At 44.2% G+C, this 26,673-nt stretch overlaps 1 protein-coding gene across 3 annotated transcripts in view; it reads right to left on the reverse strand.

The window, feature by feature from the left end:
* Positions 1 to 26,673, reverse strand: part of PKIG (cAMP-dependent protein kinase inhibitor gamma) — a 539,969-nt gene that overhangs the window by 352,767 nt on the left and 160,529 nt on the right. For all 3 annotated transcript variants that reach the window (XM_078651936.1, XM_078651934.1, XM_078651932.1), the window contains exon 2: positions 5,906 to 5,970. The gene's annotated coding sequence lies outside the window, so the exon portion shown is untranslated. The remainder of the gene's footprint in view (positions 1 to 5,905; positions 5,971 to 26,673) is intronic.

Genomic DNA, 26,673 nt, shown 5'->3' on the forward strand with positions numbered 1-26,673 from the left:
AACCTCCCATTACTGATATTCAGGTGTTCATCTGTGGCTTTGTGTGTGCATGTTAGGGTGCGTTAGGGTGCGTGTGTTGGGGGTGCATCTGTGTTACAGTGATCGTGCTATGTGACTCCAGTTACTTTCAGGATTTTAGTCAAATGACTCCAGTGGAAGGATGCCATACATGGAACTATGTATGAAAATAAGAACATTGACAAAGAGAATAGATGTATAAAGGGGGCATTCACAACTGCTGTTTAGGACACGGTCGACTATGCAATGGTGGAAAAAGGATTGCTCTCTTTGTAAAATTCAAGTAGGAGATACATTGGGACCTTTTTCCATCACCTGCTGATCAGACCTAAAACTGATGTTTTTAATAAATCGGCAGCACCCTGTGGCTGCGACGGAGAGTCTCCACAGGATATGCTGTATTTTATATTTTTATGTAGATTTTATGAATACCAACGCAGGCGCTATATGGTCACTCTTTTAAAAAAACTTAATTTTACTCAGATCAGACCGGCCCTAATGTACTTACAGCTTTTGCATAATGACAGTATTCTCCATATTACTGGATTTTTAAAATTGACTGTTAGGCTAAGAAATTGTCTGGATATGTAATGGTTCTTTGAGATGAATGCACTAGTCACTTTTTCTCCCGTTGTCAAGCTGTTATTGCTCTTTTTCACTCAGGCACTTTATCAGATATATGTTTACAATGAATTTGTTTCTAACTGTTTTAAATGTACATGTATATGCACTTTTATGGTTTGTGTAAAACCGAATAAAGTTTCTGAATGGAATTGAATACATTGGGACAGAGTGGGAGGACACATTTCGATGTAAAAGTTTATCATGTCTTCTAGTGAAACACTTCATAGAAGCTAGAATGATACCCCAAGCGGCCTACAGCATGAGGGGAAAGAGAAATACTCCTCTGGGTGAGGCCAAATTCCCCACTCCGTATATTTTAAGGATTTGTTATCAATCTGTCAGGAGAAAGCTGTGTTGTCAAGCCAGGTCCAAACAATCTACTGCAGTGTGCCACAATCTGGAAAGAACTAAAATGTCTCGTCAATATGAAATGGATACTTGTAATTTTTGCGCTTGAACTATTTAAAGGCTCCAAATTAAAGTTTATTTTATTTATCAATTTATTTTATTTGGGTCTTTTATAAAAGACCTTTTGATCACCTTAGAGCGCGTTGGATCAGATACATAGATAAGGATCAGTAGAAAATGAATCAATCACCAGGCATGTGTAAGCAACTACTACTGTGGCAAATCCATGTATGGAGAGCCTGAGATTACCCTCTAAAGTGTCCAGTGATTTTAAAGAACTAACCAGCACGTGCGGGTCAGAGCATTTGAGTAAATCAGATCCCAGTTTTAGATTCAGTAGTAGAGAATTCCAAAGAGGTGATCCTTGCACATAGAAGGCCCCGCTTCCAGACTTCCTGTACTGGGTTTTGTCAAAGCCTTGTACATAGCTTGGAAGTTCTGCTCCTGTCCGGGCTTACAGTTACAATTGAAGACTACATTCCTAGGGGACAGTGATCATGTGCTTAGGAAAGAACTGGTCCCAGTGAAAATTACTGTGAAGATCTTGGTCGCAGAAGAAGCTGTTGACCTGTCGAGTAAATTTCAGTTGATGGGTTGTGCTGGGAGAAATAGCTCTCAATCAGCTGCCGGATCCAAGGACATGATTTGTAGGACTCTAGTTCCGAATATAATTGTAATAAACCTGGAAAGAACCTGTTCCAAGGGAAGTCTGTGGTTAGCCTGAGGAATCTTGGCCCACTGGTGTGCTAGGACATTTATATGTGTAATTACAATCTGAAACTGTGAGTTAAATATCCAGTATCTTATATGGAACTATTCTGTAAGCTTTCATTACGTTATGTTCTAAATATTAATGGCGAAATGAACAACGGATGGACAGAATGATGAACGATGTCAAACATTCACCCCAGTACAGAGATCTGGGCCTTTACATCATCAAAAGAAGCCATAACAAGGGATCATGCAGTGTAGGAGAATACCTGTAAGCATCCAACAACACTGCTGCATCTTCAACTCAATGGGCTTGAGTAGAGGTACTCACTTGTTCTCTTCCTGCTGTTGCTCCTCCAAGACAAGATTTGGCAAGCCTTCAGTCGACAACAAGAATTGGCAAAGCCAATTTGCCTCACCCATGCGAAAACTATTGGCTTTGGCAACCTGTTTTACCCATGTTGTACACCAGAGTAGCTGCTGTTCAGCAAGGCTAACAGTTACTGGTGTTGAGTGCAGTGGGGTGGATTGGTGCAGAGTGGAATGTGGTTGCCTTAGGGTAGAATGGAATAGGGTAGATTTGGGGTAAAGTGGAGTATGATGTATAGGGGCGGATTAGGGTAGATTAGGATATATTGGGGTGGAGTTTGGGAGAATCGAGTGGGGTAGTTTGGGGTACAATCGATGGAGTAGATTGGGTTGATGGAAGTGGGGTAGATTTGGGTATAGCAGAGTGGGGTAGATTTGGGTATAGTGGAGTGGGATAGATTTGAGTATAGTGGAGTGGGGTAGATTGGATGGAGTGGATTGGGGTAGATTGGGGTGGAGTGGATTGGGGTAGACTGGGCGGAGTAAGATTGGGGTATATTGTAGTGGAGTAGGGTAGATTTCGTTGAAGTGGCGTGGGGTAGAGTGGAGTGGGGTAAACTATGGGTAGACTGGAGTGGGTAGATTTGTAAAGAAGTGGGGTAAGTGGTGTGAAGTAGAGGGGAATGGAGTTGGGGACAGAATGGAGTGGGGTAGATTGGAGTGGAATGGGGTGTGTGGAGTAGAGGAGCGTAGAGTTATGAGGCGTAGGGTGGAGTGGAGTGCCGTAGGGTGGAGTGGAGGGGCATAGGGTGGAGAGGCATATGGTGGAGGGGCATAGGTTGGAGGGGCATAGGTTGGAGGGGCATAGGTTGGAGGGGCATAGGGTGGAGGGGCATAGGGTGGAGGGGCATAGGGTGGAGGGGCATAGGGTGGAGGGGCATAGGGTGGAGGGGCATAGGGTGGAGGGGCATAGGGTGGAGGGGCATAGAGTGGAGTGGAGGGGCGTAGAGTGGAGTGGAGGGGCGTAGGGTGGAGTGGAGGGGCGTAGGGTGGAGTGGAGGGGCGTAGGGTGGAGTGGAGGGGCGTAGGGTGGAGTGGAGTGAAGCGTCACAGAATAGAGTACTGTGGCAGAGTGGAAGGGCATACAGTGGAGGAGTGTTGTAGAGTGAAGTATCACAGAATGGAGTGCTGTGGCATAGAGTGGAAGGGCATACAGTGGAGGAGTGTCGCAGAGTGGAGTGTGTCGCGGAGCGGTCAAGAGTGGAGCGGTCAGGAGTGGAGCGGTCAGGAGTGGAGCGGCGTAGTGTGGAATATGCATGGTGTGGTACTGACCTGCCATTACAGACAACACAGTTTCAATTGAAATGACCATTACATTTGCATAGACATACAATTTTACTGCACACAAACACTAATGTGTGTGGAAATATCATCACCTTGTGTATTGATGTGTTTTGATTCTATGGTTCCACCACATTTCAGAATTACAAAAATTGTTATTCATTTGTACTTTTCTAATTCTGATATATTCTGAAATATCTGCAGTCAATTTTGTAGTGTGCTGGAAAAAATAGCATCACACAGCTTCTCCTCTCAAATGGATAACCAGCAGGCTTGTTACATAAATTCTCTCACTTTGAAGTCAGAGAAATAAACGTAAACACCAAGCTCCCTTGGAAGATAGAGCCTGGCATTTGACCTCTGTCATTGAATTCACAGCATATGTGACAAGATAATAAGATTCAAAGGACTGTTTACAGAAAGAGAGTAATTGGAAGGATACAGTAAAAAGGGGTTACTCCATGGGAGGGACAAATTCAAGCTGGACAGAGTAAGGCAAATAAAGCCAGCAAATAGAAAGCAAGCAACAGAGCTACAAACCACAAAGACAATAGTAAGTAATGAGTGAAATGCATTCCCAGGGAAGCTTTCAGAATACCCACAAGAAGTTGTTAGCAAACCAGACAGCTGTGCTGTCTGGTAGGCTTCTACCTAAAAAAGGCTTATGTGTAAGCAAAGGGTGCAGTTCCAGAGGATGTGGACATTCTGCAATATTCCCATTCATGCCGAAGGTGGCAAAGACTCTGGATGTCTCACAGGTGCAATTGAGAGTATTACCATCTAGAAAATGGAAGTCTTAGCAATTGAAGTGGTGGACCGCTTTAATACCACCCTTATGCATGACAAAGGCTTCATCAACGAAGGGTGGAAGGAAGAAACTACCCCAGCAATCAATTTACTTCAACATATATTTTACTATGTCTACTTTGTCCAATGTAATGACATGTAGGAGTACGGACTTAATGTCAATTTTTTAACTCCTTATAAAGGCTTGTACTGTTTGAAATGGGTTGAAATTCTCATTCACTTAGTGTTAAGAGGGCTGGGAAGTATGTGTATTAAAACGTGTGGTAGCAGTGAGTCTAAGATGCTCTATAATGTGCGTTGGTAGGGGAAGGGAGGTAACAATATGCAGACCTTACAAAAACGAATGGAATGGAATGGTTTGACCACTTGAGGTATTTTAGCATATGGGCAACTTGTAAGACGATCACTTAAGTTGCAGCACTAAATTGCAAAGTTAAAAACCCCATATATAAATGTAAGTTGCCACTGGGTTTTAACCTCCTGAAACAGCTTTCTCCAGATAAAACAGCATCAGAATTAGTGGTGGCTCCTCCGCTAGGGTGAAGGAGCGTCGCCCCACTGCTCAAAAGAAAAATATAATAACATATTGCTTTTATCATTTTATTTTTCCTATTAAAGTCAGTGGCTCTCGGGTGGGGCTGACCAGAGCAGGGGGAGGAGTGGTTTGCACTCCTTAAGTGCACCTTACTGCTTGGCTGGCCCTTGGGGCAGGGCCAAACCATGATGTGCACTTTGCATGTTCCCTAACAGGCTGTATTACACAGTCTGGGGAGGGACATGCAAAGCCTCCTAGTCCCTGGCTGAGCGCCGAACCACAGCACTCAGACCAATCACAATGCCGCATTCCAGCATTGTGATTGGCTTAGGGGAGCCTGGGTGCTTCTTGCTGCCGTCGTAGACAGGAAGAAGGTAAAAGGGACATCATATAACTGTTATTCCAGTACCCATGAGCTTCGCCAAAGAGTTGGAGTAAACTAACTCCACTTAGTTGAACACTAAAGGATGAACAAAGGCAAGATTGAGGTCAACATTCTGGGAACAACTGCTAAAGGAGGCTAAATCAACTGCCATAAAGATCGCAAAACTGTAATCAGGCATGTCTTGTCTGGAATCAAAGCTTTAAATACTTCCCTTGATAAACAGGTTAAACACCAATAAGTGCTCGTTTTTGGGACTACGGTATTGCCTAAACGTAGAAAACGGCAATACATCTAATTCAGTCGTTTATACAAAAAAATCTGAGATTTAGCAAAATCAATTCAAATATAAAATTAAGAAAGTTAAGGACAGAATTCGGCATAACATATAAACCATTTTAAAAATGTGTAAGTTTTTTATTCATATTTGTGGGGAAAAGTGGTAATAAATAACATTATTCAATGCATGATGACAAATCTGGACTCTTACATGAACGGATCTTAAGCTCAGGACAACTGACACACTGTATTGGCATAGTGTTAATGGATCGGCACTACGTTGTTGACACTTTGTGCGGTATCATGTTTCTTTGAACTAGTGACACCTGGCTGAAGAAGTTATGTTTCAAATCTCACAACTCACAACTAACCAGTTACTCCATTACATTCTAGTAAACAAATATTGGACATTTTCCTAGCATTAGCTATTAGTTGTTTCAAAGTTTGAAAGAAGGCACAATAGGGAATGAAGTATTTTATAGAAAACATACCCACACCAACTCCAGCCAGCAGACGTAGAAGAGGGGAAAAACAGATCTCTTCAATGGAAAGATTCCTGAAAATTGAAAGAAATCAACAGACTTCAGTTAAACATGTGTAGTAGATGACTGGGTTTCTGTGGTTAAATTGGTAAACAAATGTACATTGACCTAGCAATACAATTTCCAACAGAGAAAATGAGATGAAAATGCATGTAACCCAAGATGTTTGACTATATTTCTCGTCAGTCACGTTGCAACCTTCTTACTCCTCAGGAACGATAATGGTATGAATCCTTCCAGAACAATACTATTAACTAAACTGCACTAACTAGATAAAGTCTGCAAACCACTGACATTTTCAATATTTTGTTGTTCAATGACTATTTCATGCATTGAAATGAAGATTATTTTTCTGATTACCCACCATAGTATGTTTCTCTCCACTAAAACAAATTATACCAAACTTAGTATGTCAGTCAGTCAAAATACTTTATTTCGGCTTACAGCCATAAAAGCAAAATAAAATATACATGCATCAAGTAGATTTTAAGATTGAGGGAATTGCAAAAGGGCAAGTTAAATGTAACATCAAGAACCAGAATTGATGATGTACAACAGTAAATTACAAAAATGACAGCCATGGCACGTAATAAGTAGCTGCCCAATCCCGCAGGATTCGGAAACACATGCAGGAAGAACCCAGAGCACAATCTAATATACAATATATAAAAAGAGTAAAAAGAACACTGGTACTTCAATTCATATTCTATTAAACTACATGTTAAAAAAATTAATAGATTAGAGAAATAAGGCTAAGAGTTTACATACTAAAGTATAAAAGGGCATCATTTTTATAATCTCATTCACTACAGTGTTACACAGCAGCAGAGGAAATATAAAACAAATACAAACAGGAACATCATCTAATACCCTGCTCTTTTCCCTTTAAAATTCCTCTACAGGTATACCACATTGTGAATAGAAATTTTGAGGTTGTGACACAAAGAGTGGCGAGGTTTAATATTTAAGTAGCCTAAAAACCTCATGGTAATTTTTTAGCCCTAGGTTTCTACACAGCTGGTAAACCCACTGATCTAGACCTATGGTAAGCGGGACAGAAAAGCATTACATGTAGTTCTGTCTCCTCCGCTACAGCTCAACCAGGGCAAAGAGATTGAGCTGAACCCTTCTATTTATTTGTAAATGCACCTAAAGGGAGGGTTCCAAATTTAAATTGAATAAATATTTCTTCTGCCAAAAAAGGTTGGATGCTATCCAAGTTCTTTTCCAATTTGTATGACAATCTAGTTTGCAGGAAGCAGGTGAAAACTGCTACTAAAAAGTCAAGCACTGAAAAAATGAGTGAGGAGAGGTAGGGAGCTGTGAGAAAATTCCCTGATCCCAGAAAGGATGTGGCATGGTAACTTCACACATTACTTTACCCTAGTGTGAGGGAGTGGCAATTAACCCTTTCAGTCAACCTGTTCGCGAGCAATGGGGGACAGAAAACTAGCAAAACAAATACAGAGGGGGTGAATAATCACCGCCTCCTTCCCCCACCGCACCTGTACTGAATTCCCTAACTTTAAACAAGGCTCAGGGGTTGGTTACAAGTGACCCTAACCCTCTCCTCCATGGCCCACACAATGCTGCAACAGACAACTCTATTTATCCTGAAATCATGTTAATCACTATATTTAGCAAGGATGGTGGTGTTATGTTGAAAATGATGGGCTACACATGAACAAAGTAAAAATTGGTATTAAATGGGAAAAGGACACTTTTATCCAACTAACCTACACCAGTCTCTAATTTTAGTAATTTCTCTATATCTTCATAAAAAATGAATTTTAATACCAGTCTTTGAAGCACTGTTTAGGACATCAACATCCACCAGTGTTTTAAATGTAAAAATTCAATAACTGCTGATAGTTTCAGATGTGTTGTGATGACAGGGTAATGAAATGTTTGCAATAAAAATGTGGCCTGAGATCTTGGCAGTGCAAACATGGTTATACGAATACCCTGTGTAGCCTGCCTATTGCAATGTAAACAGTGCTGTGCGCCACTTCCAAAATACATTTTCTTGACAGGTAAAGATGTTTTTTTTTTTTTTAAATATTAGTAAGTCAACCCCTAGGTAAGACTAGTAACTCACAAGGCAGGGTTCATGTTATTTAAAAGTTGGGCATGTAGAAAATTAATATCAACATGTCCATACAGTAACATTCTCAAAAAGCAATTTTCTCTCTGGAGTGCCCAACGGTCCTATGAAAAACCAAAGTAAATATTAAAACAATAATGCTGCATCTAAGGAATGGGACCAGCCCAAAAAAGTATCAAACCACAATTTTTATTAGTTATTAAATCCGATATGACGATTAAATTAGATTGTCAACAAATATTATGGAGAAATAACTATTACAAAGTTACCTTTGCCCTACCTAGAACTCCTGCAAACTAATTTGTATCAACTCTCCAGTAGCTCCCAGTCTGTAATTGGTCTTAATGAGGTGTGAACAAGGTTTATTATTCCGCCCAGGAACTACACAATTGGTCAGCTTAATTGACCGGTCCAAATGAATGGGCAGGTAGGGACGACTGCTCTAAGCTCAGCAGAATATTTAGGGTGAGTGCTCTGTTGCCACAACAGTGTAAAATCCTGTCTTGACAGGTCTGTCTGAAGCACATATAAAACTTTTGCACTCTGAAACTGGTCAAACAGGATAAGAGAACAATTATTGGGTATTTCATGTCTGAGCACTGATGGACCCTGCTCTGTTTCAATATACTTCTATCTCCTGGTTTGCTGTGGGTACAGGGCCCAACAAACTGATTTTAATGTAAGATATGGAAGGACAATGGCTATTTCCCTATGGCACTCCCCCATACAACTCTACTCCTCAGAGCCCAAGTTTAGTGTGGTTGATAGCTTTTGGCCTCTTGAAAACGGCCCTGTTTGCGGTAAGGTAAACATGAAATACCGAATACATGGGTAGGGTTGCCCCGGAGAACTTTTACTCCATTGGTTAGGGTGTGCCCGGTTTCTGGACCGACAGACAAACATAAGATATTTGGACCTGCTGTCTGTTCCTTGGATGGAGCTCTGAAGGACTGAACCTGCTTCCCCTTGTACCCAGGACAAAGACGTAGACCCAAAGTGTCAGTTGGCTGACCTCCTGTACGACTACAGGGACACAAGAATCTTCAAGAAGCCTTTTCCCTGAAATTCCCAGCTGATCAGTGGCAACAGGATAAGGAAATGACTTTGCTGCTGACCTCTGCTTGATACCGTTACAGAGTATAAGGACACTCTTATGAGGTCTTGGGGGCCTTAGAAGTATATTCATGTAGCTGTTTAGGTACCAGAAAAAAGTTTGGAAACTTTGAAAAACGTTTGCTACAGTGCTGCAGCTGGACTGCGCAGTAAATTATATGCACGGATTCAATTTCAACTTTGTCCCAAGCAGAGATCTCTGCACCTCTGGAAAAAAAACAAAGTCCTTCTGCATTTAGATTGGTCAACGAAAACTTGCAAGGCTCCAGAGCGTCAGCATGACCAACCTGCTTCAAGTCTCCAAACCGAGGTTCCCCACGTTTCAGCTACGACCTGCAATGAGTGTCTTTTCAAAATAGACCCATTTGCATTCTTTTTTTTTTAACTTTTCAACTTACAGGCTTTAGTGGTAACAACCTGCTTGTCGTACCTGACCAGAACTCCATGGCGTTTAAACTCTAACTCATCTTCAAAAAAAGAGAGTTTCCCAGAAAAAATGAAAGGACTGGGTTTTAATGGACAAAACAAAAGGGGGGTTCCTTTCTGTGTTATTCAATTAACTGTTGACAATTTAAATATTTAGCAGATCACAAAACCTTTAGACAAGACATGTAAAGAAATTATAATCCAAAGATTCTATAAATTCCTCTTTGTACTCTTTTTTATTTAGTAGGAAAACATTTAATTAAAATTGCACAATACACAATTTGGGCACAATCTCTAGTTAGGGTTTTAAACTTGCACATTTCATTGCATAATGAAACTATTGATATTCATATACATGTGTTGCACAAAATTTATAAAAACATCAAATTTATTACAACATTCAAACAAATATCACATTTTTTTTTATAAAAATCTATAGAAATCACATGGAGTCCTTAAATTTGATGTTACCAGTGGTGGCTTATGTCAGTGTGAGTCTTTCCACTAGATAGTTCACCAATTTAGGCTTACTTTCTGGGGCTTGCAATTTTACTTTTAGTAGGAGGAGTAAAGGTTACAAAATCTCTAACTGAAATGCTACTGCCCCAGAAATACATGACTGACTAAAGATTCCCCATTGGCGAAAGGCACATGGGCATTTTTCCTCTACTGTCCATTACCCCGTGCCCCTGAATCACATCATCCTGATTTTCCTCATAGTGCGGTTAGTCATGAGCTCCAGAACTGTACATCACTCTGGGTTCTCGATGAAGCATTTCCCCTCCCGTCCGTGCTCCCTGGAGGCACAGCACCAAGAGCTCGAATGAAGTGCATCTTGAGTTACATTCGTTCCTTTCCTTGTGCCTAATGTACTTTAAGGCAAACCAACAGACTGGAGGAGACAGGCGAGCAGCAACAATGAAAGATGTGTGAGGAAATAATTTGCATCTCCTCATTGGGAGAAATGGGGTATTGTGGGAAGCGAACCATAGGTGCCTGATTGACACAAGAGGTGGGTTAGGGAGCAAGTGAGGGAGCAGGAATGATGAGGGGGAGCAGGAGAGGATAGAGTGGAAATCAGGGGCTAACAATGTGAGGAACTAGTGGAAGATAGATGTTAGAACAAGCAAGGAAGGACTAGGTACCTGCAAACACAAACCAACAACACACAAGGCTTCACATCGAGACGGCCAGAGTACACAAGCAGGGTGACAGTCAGTCAATTACTTTATTCGATAGTTATGATATAAGATCATAAAAGTGCAAATGAATACAATTTAAAAACAACACAATACAGATAAATACAATTTAAAAATCATCTATCAATTGGTACAAAAAGAGAATGCTATACAGATCAGTATGGAAGTAGAAGTAACAAAGTGAAAGCAATGATAATTAGGAACTACTTAAAAATTCATTCAGTGGTGTTGCGCTGCCGCCTGATCTTCCACGTTTGACTTAAAAAAAAAAAAGACCCCACTGATAAGCAAACCAAGGGGTTAAGCAGGGATTGTAAAAGGAACATTGCTACATGACTTTGTTTGAAATGAAATTTGGACATCAGGGGGAGAATAAATCTTTTACGGGGGTCCCTATAAAATTTACAGAAGAAGAAAATATGTAAATTTTAATGTGCAGAAGAACTGTCACAGGGACAGAAGGGCAAGTCATTTATAGAATAGATACCTGCAGGGTGTGCCAACATGCACGGTATAAGATTCAGTCAGAATCTAATTAGAAAGAATCTATGACGCACGTTTGGCACAGTAAATAGGTATGACATTTATCCCTTCCTGGGGCTTCGGACCTTCGAGATACAGTTTTACCAATACCTTTGGACAGTTTGTTTGTAATCTGGCATCTGCTCTTTGTTTAAAAAAACAGGCTTTTACCTCCCACCTTGAGATGCTCATGCAATCCCTGGGGATAGTAAATAGGTGCTCCAAACCTAAAGCGGAGAAGGTGGATTTGATATATGAAATCCATGGAATTCTATGTACATTTTCCATGGATAAACAATCTTCAATTAGGTTTTGGGTGGTCTGAATGGACTCCCTTCTCCAGATGGAGGGGGACTGTCTTACGGAGAGACATTAGGATACAGAATGCTCGATCAAAGATTCAGGCTTCAGGCCCATTTTACATTTAGACCCTTTTTCTGAAAAAAACAGGCGCAAGACAGAGTTGTGACAACTCTTTATTCATTGGACTGTGGACAAATCAGTTCTACTGGGGCACGAAATACTTCAGTTGCCATGCCTTCCAATCCTTGCCATCTTTGGAGGAATTACTAGCAGGTAACAATAAAGTGTTCTGTACATACTCATTCCTCCATTGGCCTCTTTGTTAAAATCACAAATATTTAGTGCTGAAATTGAACATATCTATTTCTTTAACACTAATGTATGGCATATTTGGGTGAGTAAACTCGTTTCACTTAGACCAAACATTACTATATCCAGTTTTACGTGTCCCCTTTCAACATTAAGGCGGTCTGAACCCCCCACCCTGTTGTCCTCATCAAAACAATGAACATTTGTTTCACTATACTGAAATTATATTTGGATCACTCTGTTTAACCCTAGCTGGAAGGGAAGCTAGTGGAGTTACCACCCCACAGGTTGTTTATGCAACAGTTTTTTGCAAGCATCACCAGTGCTCTCCTGGTGCATCTGACCATCACTACACCTTGGTCCCCTCCTGCACTAAACATCCTGTGCTCAGATGGTGCACATCACCTTTTGATTCTTGCCACACATAGTGAAGAGTGACTGCTAATTAGGCCTGGGCAAAATTGTGATTATGGCGGAGTAATCAGAGTAATTTCTGTAATTCAGTTTTACTCTTTGCCTTGGAATTACCGATAATTATGCGAGTACTCATGCACACGTAATTAAGAGTAATTTGGGGGGGAATCCTACAGTGAGAGCACATTTAGAGAATGCTAGCGGCTGCTCGCTACTCATGTTCTGCTGCATTTAGAGCTGCTTCTTACTGCAAAACGCATCCTCCTGTCTATTTTGGACTAAACGCCAGTAGTAAATTGTAGGAAAATCCTACCCCCAAGAGCACATTTAGCGAGCACAAGTAGCTAATGGCACTAGCGCTTCATGTTCCATTTCATTTACCACTGTTTCTGGGCGCAAAATGCATCTTCGTGCCTATTTTGGACATAAGGCGGCACATTTTTGCGATAATAAATAGCGCTAATTGCAGAACTACTCTTCTAGCTTAATTCAAGCACAATCTTGTGGAATTCTTAGGTAATTCGGCATCATTACCATATATGGAATTACGTGAGTTGCACCCATCCTCTGCCGCTGATCTGCGTGCACGGATACCTGTATGTGGAGCCAAACTACTTACTCAGGGTTAAGTAAGGTAGCAGTCTGGGCACAACCTTGTGGAGTGATGGACAATTTCAGCCCAATCTTACCTCTATGGCAGCTTCTCTATGTGGATAGCTGCTGGTAGGTGTACTGGACTCTGCGACAAAGGGTGTTTGTGTCTGCTGGCCTGTGTACATGCAGTAAGTGTGCATGTATACCCATAGGTTGTGTGTCACTTCTTGGACGCGCCATAAAAAAAACATAGCCTAAGGAATGCCTGTTCTAATAGCAACTGCAAAAACAATTGATGGACAGAATGCAGAACAATGTCATACATTCACCCCGGTACAGAGATCTGGGCCTAAATCCATCGTTTTTTTGCACTCCACACCACCCCAGGTCAGACATGGCCATATACAAATCAGCCTTGACCCTGTGCCTCATGTTCTAATAGCAACAGCAGCAGCTGCTGCATTCAGTCTCATAGCTGTTGTAAGCAACTTCACTTAAAACCACCCCCAGGCACAAATAAACAAGCAGCTACAAGATTGTATCTACAGAACTGCACGTGTATGGACTTAGTTAAACAAAACGTGTAGGATTTAACATTGCAAGGGGATAGTGTCACGAAGAAAACTGGCCTAGTTTTCTTTTTTAGTTATGCAAAGCAAAAAGTTTGTATATATTTGCAGGGCTTGCCCTAGCATGCCTGCATAATAAAGAAGGAGGAAAATTAGGCAAAAGACAAAATAGCATTCCTCTAAAGCTACGTCGGATAAAGACATCCAGGAAATCTGTTTTTAATCTGCCAGTTCCCTCTTGTTGCAAAGGCGAACAAAACGATCAATGTACGTCAATGGCCACGTCTCAGATTGCTGCTTACTTGCTGCATAGTTGTTTGTAGAATACATAATACCTACAATCTCTTCTATTACCCATTGCTGTCAAGAGGAGCAGGGGCTCTGCATTAAATATTGGCATAGGGAAGGACTTGTGGTGTTGCAAAACATGATCGTCATTCCCTCCCCTCCCCCACACACAACCCCCACCACCAGCAGCTCCAGAATGTGATGATGGACCCCTGAGACTCTCCTATCGCACAGAGACTCCTATCCTTGGGTTGGAAGGGGGTCCACAAAGGGTCTGTGCCCCCCCCCCCGCGCCACATGGGCCTGCGTTGTGCAGCCCACAACACTGGAATGCACTTTAAGTCAATCCACAACCCATCAGGAGTGAATAGGGGAGGGAATGTGTGGCAGAAGGGAAGGAAGGCAGAGAAATCTTACAAGGCCATATAAGGAAATCTTCCTTTATCTGGACCCCTGGGCATCCGTAGTAGTGGCCACAGTAGAAGATAACATACACTAGAGCGGGGTGTAATGGGCAGTTTAGAGTACGGACTTCAGAGCGAAGCAGGGCCATAGTTATGTTATGTTAGGTTATTTATATTTCTATCGCGCACAGCTGCCCCAGCAAAGGGGCGTCCTGGCGCTTTTGACAGGCACTGTAACATAACACATATTAAAAGAAGGGAAGGTTATTAAGAAGCGGGAAACAGGAAGGTTTTGATCGCCTGCCTAAAGGCGAACAGGTCATTAAGAGCTCGGATGGATACCGGGAGCGAATTCCATAGCCCTGCTGCGAGCACCCGGAATGAGCGGCCGCCCATTCTACTCAATTTAAAGCGGGGACAGACTGCCAAGTGGAGGGCCTCTGATCTTAGTGATCTCAGAGGGATGTAGGGAGTAAGTAAATTGGCAAGTGCCGGCGGCGAAGAAGATTTCAAAATTTTAAAGGCCAGACACAGCGCCTTGAACTTAATCCGCTGTCTGACCGGAAGCCAGTGAAGGGCCGAGATGGTACCTGACACCGAACAGTGTCTGGGGAGGCCCACAATGGCTCGCGCCGCGGCATTTTGTACCCTTTGGAGCCTAGAGGCCTCCGCCTGATTCACCCCCAACATCAGCGAGCTGCCGTAGTCTAGTCGGGATAAAATCGACGCCTGGACCACAAGCTGTTTGGTGGGGGGATCAAAATACTTCAGGACCGGCCTTATGCCCCGCAGGATGCCATAGCACGTGGCGGCCGTCTTTTTGGTGTGATCCATAAAGGTGAGCGCGGGGTCCAGCCAGATGCCTAGATTTTTCACTCCGGACGCTGGGATCGGAGTAACGCCCAACTCTGGTGGCCACCACTGCTTTCCCCATAGCTCAGCGTGCTTCCCCAACACCAACACCTCAGTTTTGGTGGCATTCAACTGTAGGCAATTGGTGCGAAGCCAGCTTGCTACTGCCACAAGTCCCGCACGGAATCTGGGGGCCTCCACCTCAGGGTCTCCACTAAGTGTCACCGCCAGCTGCGTGTCGTCTGCATATGAGGTCATCACCAAACCCCACTGTTTGACGACCGCAGCTAACGGTTTCACATAGAGGTTGAACATTGTAGGGCTCAACGAGGAGCCCTGTGGGACTCCCAGCTCCAGGGGATAGATGGTAGATTGGCCTGGTGGTATCACCACTTTAAAGGTTCGATCAGACAAAAATGATCGAAACCACTTAAGAGCGATATCAGTGACTCCAGCTTCCTCTAGGCGTTGGATCAATATATGGTGGGACACAGTATCGAAAGCAGCGCTAAGATCTAATAGTAAAAGCGCTGCTGTACGTCCTGAGTCAAGTACCTGGCGAAGATGTTCAATGATGTAAAGTAGCGCCGTCTCGGTACTGTGTCCTGGCCGGAAGCCATTCTGACTGGGATCCAGTATCTGGTTGCGAGCCAGGTACTCAGCCAGAACTGAGTTGACATGGGCTTCCGTTACTTTAGAGATCCAAGGCAATAGGGAGATAGGTCGGTAGTTTTCTAACAGCCGCGGGTCAGAGTTGGCCTTTTTTAGTATAGGAGTAACCACCGCCTGTTTCCAGGCGGTGGGGACCACTCCATTGGACAGCGACATATTGATGAGATTCAATATGGGAGCTCGGCACAGCGGGGAGAGCGTGTTATTAAGAGCCGGCTTCAGCGGGTCCAGAGGGGAGCCTGATTTAACCCTAAGGCTAAGTTTGTCAAAGATCTCAATAGACAAATCTGGTATTATAGCCAGGGTCTCATACCCCAAAGGATCGGAATCAGCTACCTCAAGAGTCGGCTGACATAAATCAAATCCTCTGTAGATTTTTTGCACTTTCTCCAGGAAAAAGGTGGCAAGATTCTCACAATGGGAGTCTGTGCAAATCACCTCTGAGGTGGCTCTTTTTTTCATAAGGTCCTTCAGGACCTTAAAGATCAGTTTGGAAGGGTTAGTGCTGGCTGCGAATTCCTGAGCGTAAAATGCGGCCCGAGTTCTGCAGATGGCCCTGTGATAGAGCTTTAGAGCCGCGAAGTACCGGATTTTCAGAGTAGGATCATAAGATCTTCTCCATTCCCTCTCTATTTTCCGGCAGGATTTTTTCAGCTCGGCAAGAGACTCATTATACCAAGGGCTAGCTGTTTTTGCCCTTTACACTTCGACCACTTCAAAGGTATAAGGGAGTCAAGAGCCTCAGAGATCCAAGTGCAGAACTGTTGGTAACCTTGGTCCACGTTGACAAAGGGGCTCAAAGGTTTCTGTTCCAGTAAATTGTAAAAATCTTTAAGTTTGAGCTTATGCCAAAGCCTTTTTAAGATCGGCCTGTCCACTGATGTAAACGACTTATCGTGGATAGGACAAAAGGCTTCCACTAGCAAATGATCCGTCCATCCCATATGCATCGGGTCTGACATCTTCACCCCCTCAAGCATGGAAAAGAAGGGGTCCAAAATATGGCCCCCTGAGTGGGTAGGAAGAGTGACAAGCTGGGTGAATTGAAGAGCTTCAAGATCCGCCAGCAGAGTGTTCACGGTTGTGGACGACCTATTATCAAAATGGATATTTAGGTCCCCTATGATGTTAAAGTTAGCACAACCCATCGCTATAGGGCTAACCATATCGGCCAGTGCGGACTTGAAGATAGAATCATTGCCAGGTGGGCGGTAGATGAGCATACCGCTAAGCGTAAACTGATGGCTAAAAGCAACTTTGAAGATAGCACTTTCACAGGCAGGCAGCCCCGCGGGTTTCCATTCAGCAGGAAAGCAGGATTTAACTGCCATGGCAATACCCCCTCCTCTTGTGGTCCTGTTGGACGTAAAGACCGTGTAGTTCTGAGGAAAGGCAAGGTTTAAAATAGCCGAATCTGGGTCCTGAAGCCAGGTTTCAGTCAATAAGAAGAGATCAGGATCTTCTTTTTCAAGCAGATCATGAATGAGTTGATAGTGTTTGACCAAAGATCTCACGTTTAAACACCAGAGCCGGAGATCCCGAGACGCGCCAACCGTGCGTGTAATAGGGGTGGCGTCTTCCAGGGAGCGGATCTTAGTGGGGCTCACGAGTGACCAACCCTTACAGGCACAACTATATGGGCCTGCTAATGGGTCGACAGGCTTACATAAGTAGTCCCTGTTTCTATGTCCTATAGCCAACAGCTCTGACCGTGAGTATGACAACATACCAACATCAACTGGAGATGTCCAAAGCTGACCGAAGGTTAGGACCTGCCCCGCCTCGCGCTTCCTCGTCGCTGACTAGCGCAGACGGGCAGGACTCTGGCACGACTCCGGCTAAGCGAAGGCGACCCACCTGCGCGTCCCGCTGCGCGGTAGAGGAGAGCATTAAATAGGCACTCCAGGCCCAGCGCGAGCGCAATGACGCTCCAAAATGGCGGCCGTCAAAATTGAGAGGAGCCCAATCCAAGATGGCCCCTATACAGGGCAACCCCCGGGACCCGGACTCGCCAAAACGGCGATGGAAATTCCGTTAAATGCGGTAAGAGGGAGGGAGGGGTGTGGAGCCCTGCCTAATCCCGCTAAAAACCAGGAAAAACGAACTCAAAATAAGTGATGCAAATGTCCAAACAGGACGCGTTAAAATATTAATGCGCCAGCAGCAGCGCATGCGCAATGGAGGTAGTACCTGTCAAGCTTAGATAGATTGCTATTTTCCAGGATTGTAAGGAGCTGCAGAGGTCATATGCTGCAATTCATACCAACCAGAAAAGGGATGGGTGGGGAGGCATGGAAACCCCAAAAGCCAACATATATCCTGAGACTGGAAACAGCCAGTACCTGCAGAAGAAATTCAAAGGAGCAGTAAGCCCTAAGTAGGTAAGAGGTGTAGTTATCACTGACTTATTAATTTTCAATTTAGTTACTATAGTAATAATCCATATAACTATCATGCCTCGGCTTGGCTGCTCAACTCACAATGGGCAGCACCAACATTTGACAACATGGCAGCTACACCTGTATTCGACAGTACCAGTACTTCTCAGCAGGTCTGCGGCACTACATGAATGAATGAATACAAGTCTTGTAAAGCGCAAACTTTGCCCAAGGGTGTCAAGACGCTACAGATCGGTCCAGAGCTGAGAGGAGCACAGAAGGGGCCCAACGATTAAAGAGTGAAAAGCCATGTTTTTAATGCCTTACGAAACAAAAGTTAAGAGTTTTGCACAGAGATCGATAGGGGGAGGGAATTCCAGAGCGTATACGCAGCCACAGAAAAAGCTCCCACACCCCCCCTCATCTAGGTCTCCTGAACCTGGGAACTACCAGCCAGTTTTTGCTGGCTGACCACAGATGTTTGGTAGGGACATACCGTAGGCATAGCTGTTTAATGCCTTCAGGGCCCGAGTAGTGAAGAGCCTTATGGACAAGGCAATGGGCCTTGAACAGAATTCTCTTTCCCAAGGGAAGCCAGTGTAACTTACAAACGGATGCCGCAGCAGACTGTGATTTGGGAAGATCCATTACAAGTCTGGCAGCTGCATTCTGTACAAGCTGCAGTTTGTGGATGGAACACTAGTTGATGTCCGGATAGAGTGCATTACAATATTCCAATCAGAACAGGACCAAGATGTCCGGATAGAGTGCATTACAATATTCCAATCAGAACAGGACCAAGGCCACCACTGCCTGCTTTCGAGAAGAAAGGGAGAGACAAGGAAAGATCTGCAGAAGAATCCTGATGATGCCGAAACAGGTAGAGACCGTTCTGTTGATCTGGGGATTAAAGGAAAGAGAACTGTCAACTATAACACCAAGATTCTTTGCAGATAGAGCTGGGCTGGGACAGGAGCAGAGTATACGCAAGGACAAACAGCTACTTCTCAGCACAGAAACTTGACTTTTACTAGGACCGTACAAATATGTTTCGGCAGCCAGCACTTCTCTCCACAGGAGTGCCATGCACTTTTGAGAGCAGTACCACGACACCTCAGTAGAAAGAATATATTTAGAAAAAAATAAATTGCCCCTGCGCCTATTTTTACAACCTGAAACAACCTATACCAATATTACAGCTTTACATATTACGTCTGAAATCAAAGTACGAGAGCTGCACGCACCAACTTAAAAAAAAAAATCTTTTTCAAGTTGTTACTGCAAATACTTGATAGGTTTTCATGAAACACCAGACTGCACAAACTAGTAGCCCCCATTTGCTCATTTCACCTTTACTAAAGAACGTTAACTGAACAATCCGATCAACACATGCCAATAATGATTATGTGTGAATTGAGACAGCCAAGATTTTTCTCATGACATAGGCCTGGATGCTTGACAAAAACTCGTTGTTGCCAAGTGCTTGGAAGCAAAGTTCCTGGCAGGCTGTGAGAAGCTCAAAACACAAAAGGGAGGGGGAGGGCAGGGAGTATAAGCGACCAGCAGTGGCCCGTGCAGGTAAGAGCAGTGAGGCAGTGGGGGAGGGGGGATTTCGACAGACGACGATGAGGGACATTTCTTTATTTATTGAATTTTCCCTTGTGGTCGCCTGTCAAATTCTCCCCCTCTGCACCCTCCAATCTGGCACCACCGCTCTTACCTGTACGGGCCGCTCCTGTAAGAGATCCACCAGCATTAACTCCCTACAATACACACACAAAGTACTCACGCTCTTGTAGAGTCCAGTCGTCAAATAGTATTCACTCGGAAAAAAGAGTGGAATCTATCTCACAGACTCAATATAGCACATTTTGTGAGGAGGAGAAATCCTTCCCCACCCTTAGGTGGTATGCTTCATCATAGGGTTCCTCCTCACCATGAAGTAATTTTTATGGCGTGGGCTACAAGTCTCCCAGCAGGGCAGGAGCTCTTGAGAATGGTCACCCTCAATGTATGCAGTGGTATGGATGAAGGCAGAGACGTGGCTGCAGGACTCACAAATTGTAGCTGAAGAGAATTGTGTGTGTGTGTGTGGGGGGGGGGGGCTATTCATTTCAATTATTTAATTTTCTAGACATTCAGGAATCTTGAAAATGAACACAGTGATCGCAAGTTGGTATATTTTTCTTTGTTCAGACAAGACTAAGAAACACTCATGAGACTTTTCAGTATGCTTTACACATATTTTACCTCCAATTCAGGCAGAAATTTGAAAATAATTCCACCCAATATCGCACTTTTCCCACAGAAAATTCACTCATCACTTAGCCGACGGCACTGCCTCTCCCCACACATGTAAAGGGGGGAGGGAAGAGAGTGTGAACCTCTACTTCCTTGGTGCGAGTAATTTTGACCATCAAGCGTTTGGTTCCATTTCTCAATTAGATAATTTTATTTATATATTTTAACTAATAGAAAAAAATCATTGCAGTTCTATTCTTAGATCAGTTTATAGGTAAGACCGTGATCCCCAACGGTGCAACAACGCAGTGCAAGTGAAAATATGTGAATTTAAAGTGTGCTGGTGCTATAAAAGCTATGTACATACAATAGTGACTGATCTAGGATGCATACATAGGTGGTTTGAACACACTAACACAGAATAAAATGCTCCAGAATCAAAACAAAAACAGTCCACTATTATTGTGCAAAGTGAACGTTTCAACCCTAAGTATACAATTTAGACAGGGTCATCATCAGGACGTAGTTTGGGAAGCACCAGCCCAATTGTGTAAGATGGCTGTGGTGATATTGATAGAAGTATAAAACTCTTACCTATAAATTGATCGAAGTATAAAACTGTAATGATTTTTTCTATTTGTAAAAAAAAAAAAAAAATGTCTAATTATGAAATCCAACGAATCGCTTGATGGTGAAAAAGACTCGCTCCAAGGAAGTAGAGGTTCAAACATCCCCCTTTAGGGACCACTACTTTGATTTATTACTAGATTACCCAGGTCCCAGGGTTACCAGGTTGTCCCTTTTCTTATACATACATCGCTCCCCACATCTGCATCTCCCCTTATGTGGCTGTACTCCAGTGCCTAAAGCCATCCTGGCACAGGATAACTGTTGGAATGCTCTTCAGGGCGGTTCCTTTCCAATGTCCTATTAAATCTATTTCGTACAGTTTTATATCTCAATTGTATCTTATTCTTGGAACAGGGTGTGTTGAGAAATCCTCAGCATACTAGCCACATACCAACATGTCATTTGCAGCTCCACTCATCAACTTAAGACGCCCCTAGTCATTCACATGCATGCCATAGTTTGCAGAATTTGTAGGTCTGGCCTACACGGACACCTTCATCCACTGTTTTTGAACATTCACCAGGAGAGGTGACAAGCCTGACAGTGCCCCAGAACATGTGCAATTACAGTGCTTAATGTGCAGCATGCTGTGGTCTCGGAATACCAAGACAGCCTTGTTGTGCTTACTCCGAATACCTCTTACTTTCACCGCCCTATCTCCCCGTTGCACATTCTTTTTCATCAGAGCTTCCTTGTGTTGCAGTTTTCATTTCTTTCTCTTATTCTCCCTTTTCTGCCTCTCTTACTCACTCTAGGTGAAAGTATGATGAAAAATATGTGCCAGGCTCGTCTATAGACACCTTTTTCAGCCTGGTGCTGAGAAACCCATTGTAGACAATACCACTACTTCCAGTAGGCTTCTGGTATGCTCATTTCCTATAATTAGTTGGCTTTCTTTTCAATCTCATTTGTTTGTTTCTTATTTATTGGCTGTGCTTCCTCTTCTTGTGATTGTGTCCCCCCCAAGAGGATTGCTTATTACCGAGCCTTTTGACTGAATGGCTTGTATCCTTCAACTTCTAGCATTCAAGGGAACTACGTTTTTGCCTTTACCACTGCATGCGTTTTCTAGCTCGCTCTTGATCTGCTGCTTTCCCCCTTCACAATCCCAACACTCTCTGTGCTCTACCTGTTGGTTTCCGACCCCAAGCCTGTCCGCTATTTTGCCCAACTTTTTTTTGTTTAATAACTAGTCTCTTACGTTGCTCCGCTGACCCTCCTCGCCCGTCTAATTTTTTTTCAAAACATTTTTTTTAGTTACTTAAAAAGCCTAGGCAGCTGCAATTTTATACTGGGCTGCTCTTTTATGAAAATGTGTTTCTGAACACTTTAACCCCTTCCATGCGGGGCTGTTTCCCCCGCTGGGGGGCGGGGGCGCGCACGGCGCCCCCATGTTCATGAGGATCTCAGCTCGTCATGAGCACCGGAGCGCCGTAGCTCATGACGAGCTGAACTCGTCATGAGCGTTGAAGGGGTTAAGATAATGTTTTAATGCGCCGCTCCGAGATGGGCATAGTGGAACATGGTGGCCACATCAGGGCACACGCATGGTGATGCATAATGTGTATAAGTCATCACACTGCGCTGTTGAAGCCTTAGGACGAATGCACGCATTCACATCGTCACTCTTTTGGTCGATGCTGAACTGCATCAGCACACGTTCTGGCATAGCTAAAATGTGAGACCTTTTGGCTTTATCACTGCTGGTTTTGCCTTTCTTGGTCTCTATTCAGACCTCAAAAGAAACGACCCTGTGTAAACACAGCAGCACAGCTGGCTTTTATTTGCTTCTCTCTAATAAGAAAACTAATCTAAGCACAGAACTCTGGGGGCTGCTTGATGCCGTGGCTATGCGGTGCAACAGAGGCTTACGGATCATCTGTAGCTGATCAACGTTGCAGCAAAATCACTTCAAATGATGCTCTAGTGCTGCAGCTCCTACCTTTGCACAATGATTTTTTAGGTCGAGCCTGGGCAACGATGCACTGCTCTGCGAGGCATGCTGTATTGAGGTAGGGACTTGAAGCTCCGCCCACAATTTTCATTGCCTTGTCACTGTCCACTGTAAACTGTGGCGATTCATTTGTCAAAAGGCTTAGTAGTCCCTCCGTAGTACCGCCTTGTCTCATTTTGTAACTTCCCATGGCAGCACCCCTGGTTACGTGTGGTTGTGGCTCGGTAGGCTTTAATTACGGCCTCCGAGTACTATTTTCTCAAATGGCTTACACGCGCTCTCCTAAAGCTTTAATTTTTATTTTATAGCATGCATTTGCAATGCAATAGGTCTCCCATTTGCGAAAGATTAAGCTTTTGGCATTGTAAACGACAATGCCTTTTATTTCTCGGTTTTAAAAACAACATAAATAAAAGGCATAGTCATTTACAATGCCAATAGCTCAAACTCTCATAAATGCAAGACCTATTGCATTGCAAATGCATGTACTTCTAGGATCTGGCACATAGAATCACATATACTTAAGGGTTCTTCCACACATGGACTTCAACTGTGTGCAGTAGGGGCTGTCCGCTGGACCTGGCCCTGCTCCTAACCTGCCACAGGTCTGTTGCCAGGTCCTATACACCACCCACGACGGACGACCAGTCCCAACTGCATATGTGCAGGGTGAGTTGGGCACAGGGCCTGGGCTGTTGCTGATGTGCAAGGATTGACCCGTAGTGCTCAGACTTTGACCATGTATTTTTCATTGTTGTTAGATTTACGAATCCGATACAAGCTTCATACCCTGATGATCTGCCTCAGAATCACAAGACTGATTTTGAAGTCTCAAATCCCGAACACCTAAAATGGCACCAGAGGACCACGTTACAGATACAGTTATCAATCTTCCCAAACCCCATGTTATTTCTCTGGGATTTGTGAGGCTGAAACCGGCCTTCCAACTCCCAGTGTAGAAGGCTGGCTTAGTATATGGTGCTCACTTATGTAAGTGTAGCACCCTGTACTAATCCAGACAACCCTTATGGTGATTTTAGGGGCCTTAGACAACTTTCCAAAGCTCTCTAAGTGGTAGCTGTGGAGAGCAGCCTTCAGGCTGAGTCAAGAAGGAGTGTAAAGCAACTTTTTTTACCAGTACTAAACATATAGTGTAGGTTAAGTGAAAAAGAACCACACAGTGTTATTATAAAAATATGTATTTATTAACAACACTCACTAACACTTTGAGAAATCTCCTACGTGGAGATATACTCACAATACACATAAACCTTTGGTAATAGAACACGTAAGTAGCACAAATACACAGTGGTCTCCAGGGGGAGAACAAACCATATACTGAGAAAGTGGAATAAGAACCACAAATTAAGTCGGTACTGGACCCAGAAGATGTCGAAGAGCCGGGGGCCCAAGTAACCACAAAAAGTAAGTACCAGGAACCCCATGGAGGCTGTATGCAGAGTGGTAACATGACTGCGTGCTCAATACAAGTCAATGGGTAAGTTCGCGGTTACAGTTTTTAAGAAGAAGGACCCTGCAGAAACCCAGTGGAAGATGGAAGGTTGGAGAGTCACCCCACCCGTGGATACCCCAGGAACCAAGATATCTACACCAGGGAAGCCGGGTGCATAGATGGGAAAGTGACATCGGAAACCACTGTAGACCATAATGGAGGACTTCAATGAAGATGCCGCTGGTGAAGAAGGTAAAAGAGTCCGGTTGAACCCAATGGTGGATTTAAGATGATGTACCTGCAAGCAGAGGTGTCTATGCCACTCAGGAGTCACCAGGAGACACAGGAGAGGAGTGCCCACCACTGTCGGAAGATGCAGGAGAGTGGACGGGGACCTTGGTGCAGCAGCTGTGTGGACCAGGGGATGCTGTGAAAGACCAGGAGTCATTCACAAGCTGTTCCACGTCGGATGTCAAGAGCCAAGGACCCGCTGTCCGTCGGGAGCATCAACAACCTTTGGAAATGGCAAACGTAGTAGAAGATAAAGGTGCAGTGTCGGGTCCAGCAAGGTACAAGTGACTCACCACGAGCAGCTAAGTCAGAGCATGCCCTGAGGAAGCAGTTGAGCCCACTGGAACCAAAGAAGACCCTCAAGAGGACCCACGGGCCAAAGGCCCAGGAGTTGCAAGAGGACCTTGAGCAGCTCACCAATGATGAAGGACCACAGTGCAGAGGATGTGGTGAGGATGGAGATCTTGGTACCAAGAGATGCTTGAGGCTGGAGCTTCTTGGAGCCAGAAGCTCTCTGGTGTAGAGAGTCAACAAGTCTTGGCAACGGCAAGTCGACGTGGAGCACAGGGGTACTGCTCCAGCTGTTCAGACGAGCGATACTGGCTTCAAACTTACTGTGTAGACCGTGAAGGCCTCGAGGGAGTTGCAGAACCACCACCTGAGTTACTGAACCTTTCAGAGTCCACAGAAGCTCGGTGACAGCAGACCGGTCAGCTTTGTTGCGTTGCCTGCAGGTGCGTTGGAAGGGATTCCTTCACTTCGGTGTTTTTGATGTCCACAGGCCTTTAGAAGAACCTGTATGAAGCACAGAAACCGACGTAGAAGACTGGCAGGACAACAAGACAAGGAGCAGCAGGAGTCTTACCGGTTGCAGTCTCAGTTCCCAAAGCGAAGTCCAAAGTGCCCAGACTGTTGAAGATAAAGTGGTTTTGGATCTGAATATTGTCCCAAGATGAATCTAAGTAACCACCCACAGGTAAGCCTTTAAATACCCTATGGAAAGGGTTGGGACAATTTAGCGGTCACTCCCACAGAAGGGTCCGGACATTGGGGCGGATACTCCCATATCCTTTGACCAGTTTTGCACCAGAGCGGGAGCCAATGGCTCCCTGAACTAGTTCCAACTGGTGTATGCAAGGAGGGCATCAAATGTGCCCTTCAAAGCACTCGACGCTGGCAAGCATCCTCACCCTGGCCCAATACACCAAGTCCTGTATGGGAGGTGGCTCCCCTATTGTCCTGCCTTCCCCTGTTCGAGCTTGACTCAGCAGCAGATGGGCAGAATCGTGTACCTGGTCAGCAGCAACCATAGTTTACTGTCCGGGTTTGGAAGACTGGTGCCAGGAGCACTGAGGGCTTCCTGAAGGGGCCCTATGGTGCATGGTATCATACCTTCAACAGAGTTTACGGTGTTGGAAAACACCAGGGTTCGTTACAGCCAGTTTAGAGTTAGCCATCGAATAATGACGCATGGCAACTCCATGTATCACAATGGATGATGCACTTACAACACGAGAGAATGGACTCTGTGGATTGTAGGGGTGTCCTGCTCATGCAGGGGCAACTTAACACTTCTAGCTGAGCACCCTGCCTTCAGGATTGAAAGGCGTGTCTTAGGGTGACTTATAGGTTTTAAGTGCAGTGAACTCAGACATAGGAAAACCTACATCTGTCTTAAGTGGTGATAGCACCAACTTACACAGGCTGCAATGACAGGCCTGTAGTCACAATTTGGGTGGTCTCCCATAGGTAGCATAATACATGTTTCAGCCCATGAGGGAAGGGCTGGTATACATATACCCTGGGTACCTTAGTACCATATACTAGGGACTTACAAGGGTACACCAGTAGCCAATCTGGGGGTGTACTTAAGTACTCACCATGATCCAATTTAGGTAAGAAACACAGAGACTTGGCTCCTGATTAGCAGGATCCCAGTCAGACTAGTCAGAAAAACATAATGACACCAGCAAAAAGTGGCAGTAGCCATGAAAGCAGATC

The sequence above is a fragment of the Lissotriton helveticus genome, chromosome 7, assembly GCF_964261635.1.
Source record: "Lissotriton helveticus chromosome 7, aLisHel1.1, whole genome shotgun sequence".
Lineage (NCBI taxonomy): Eukaryota > Metazoa > Chordata > Amphibia > Caudata > Salamandridae > Lissotriton > Lissotriton helveticus.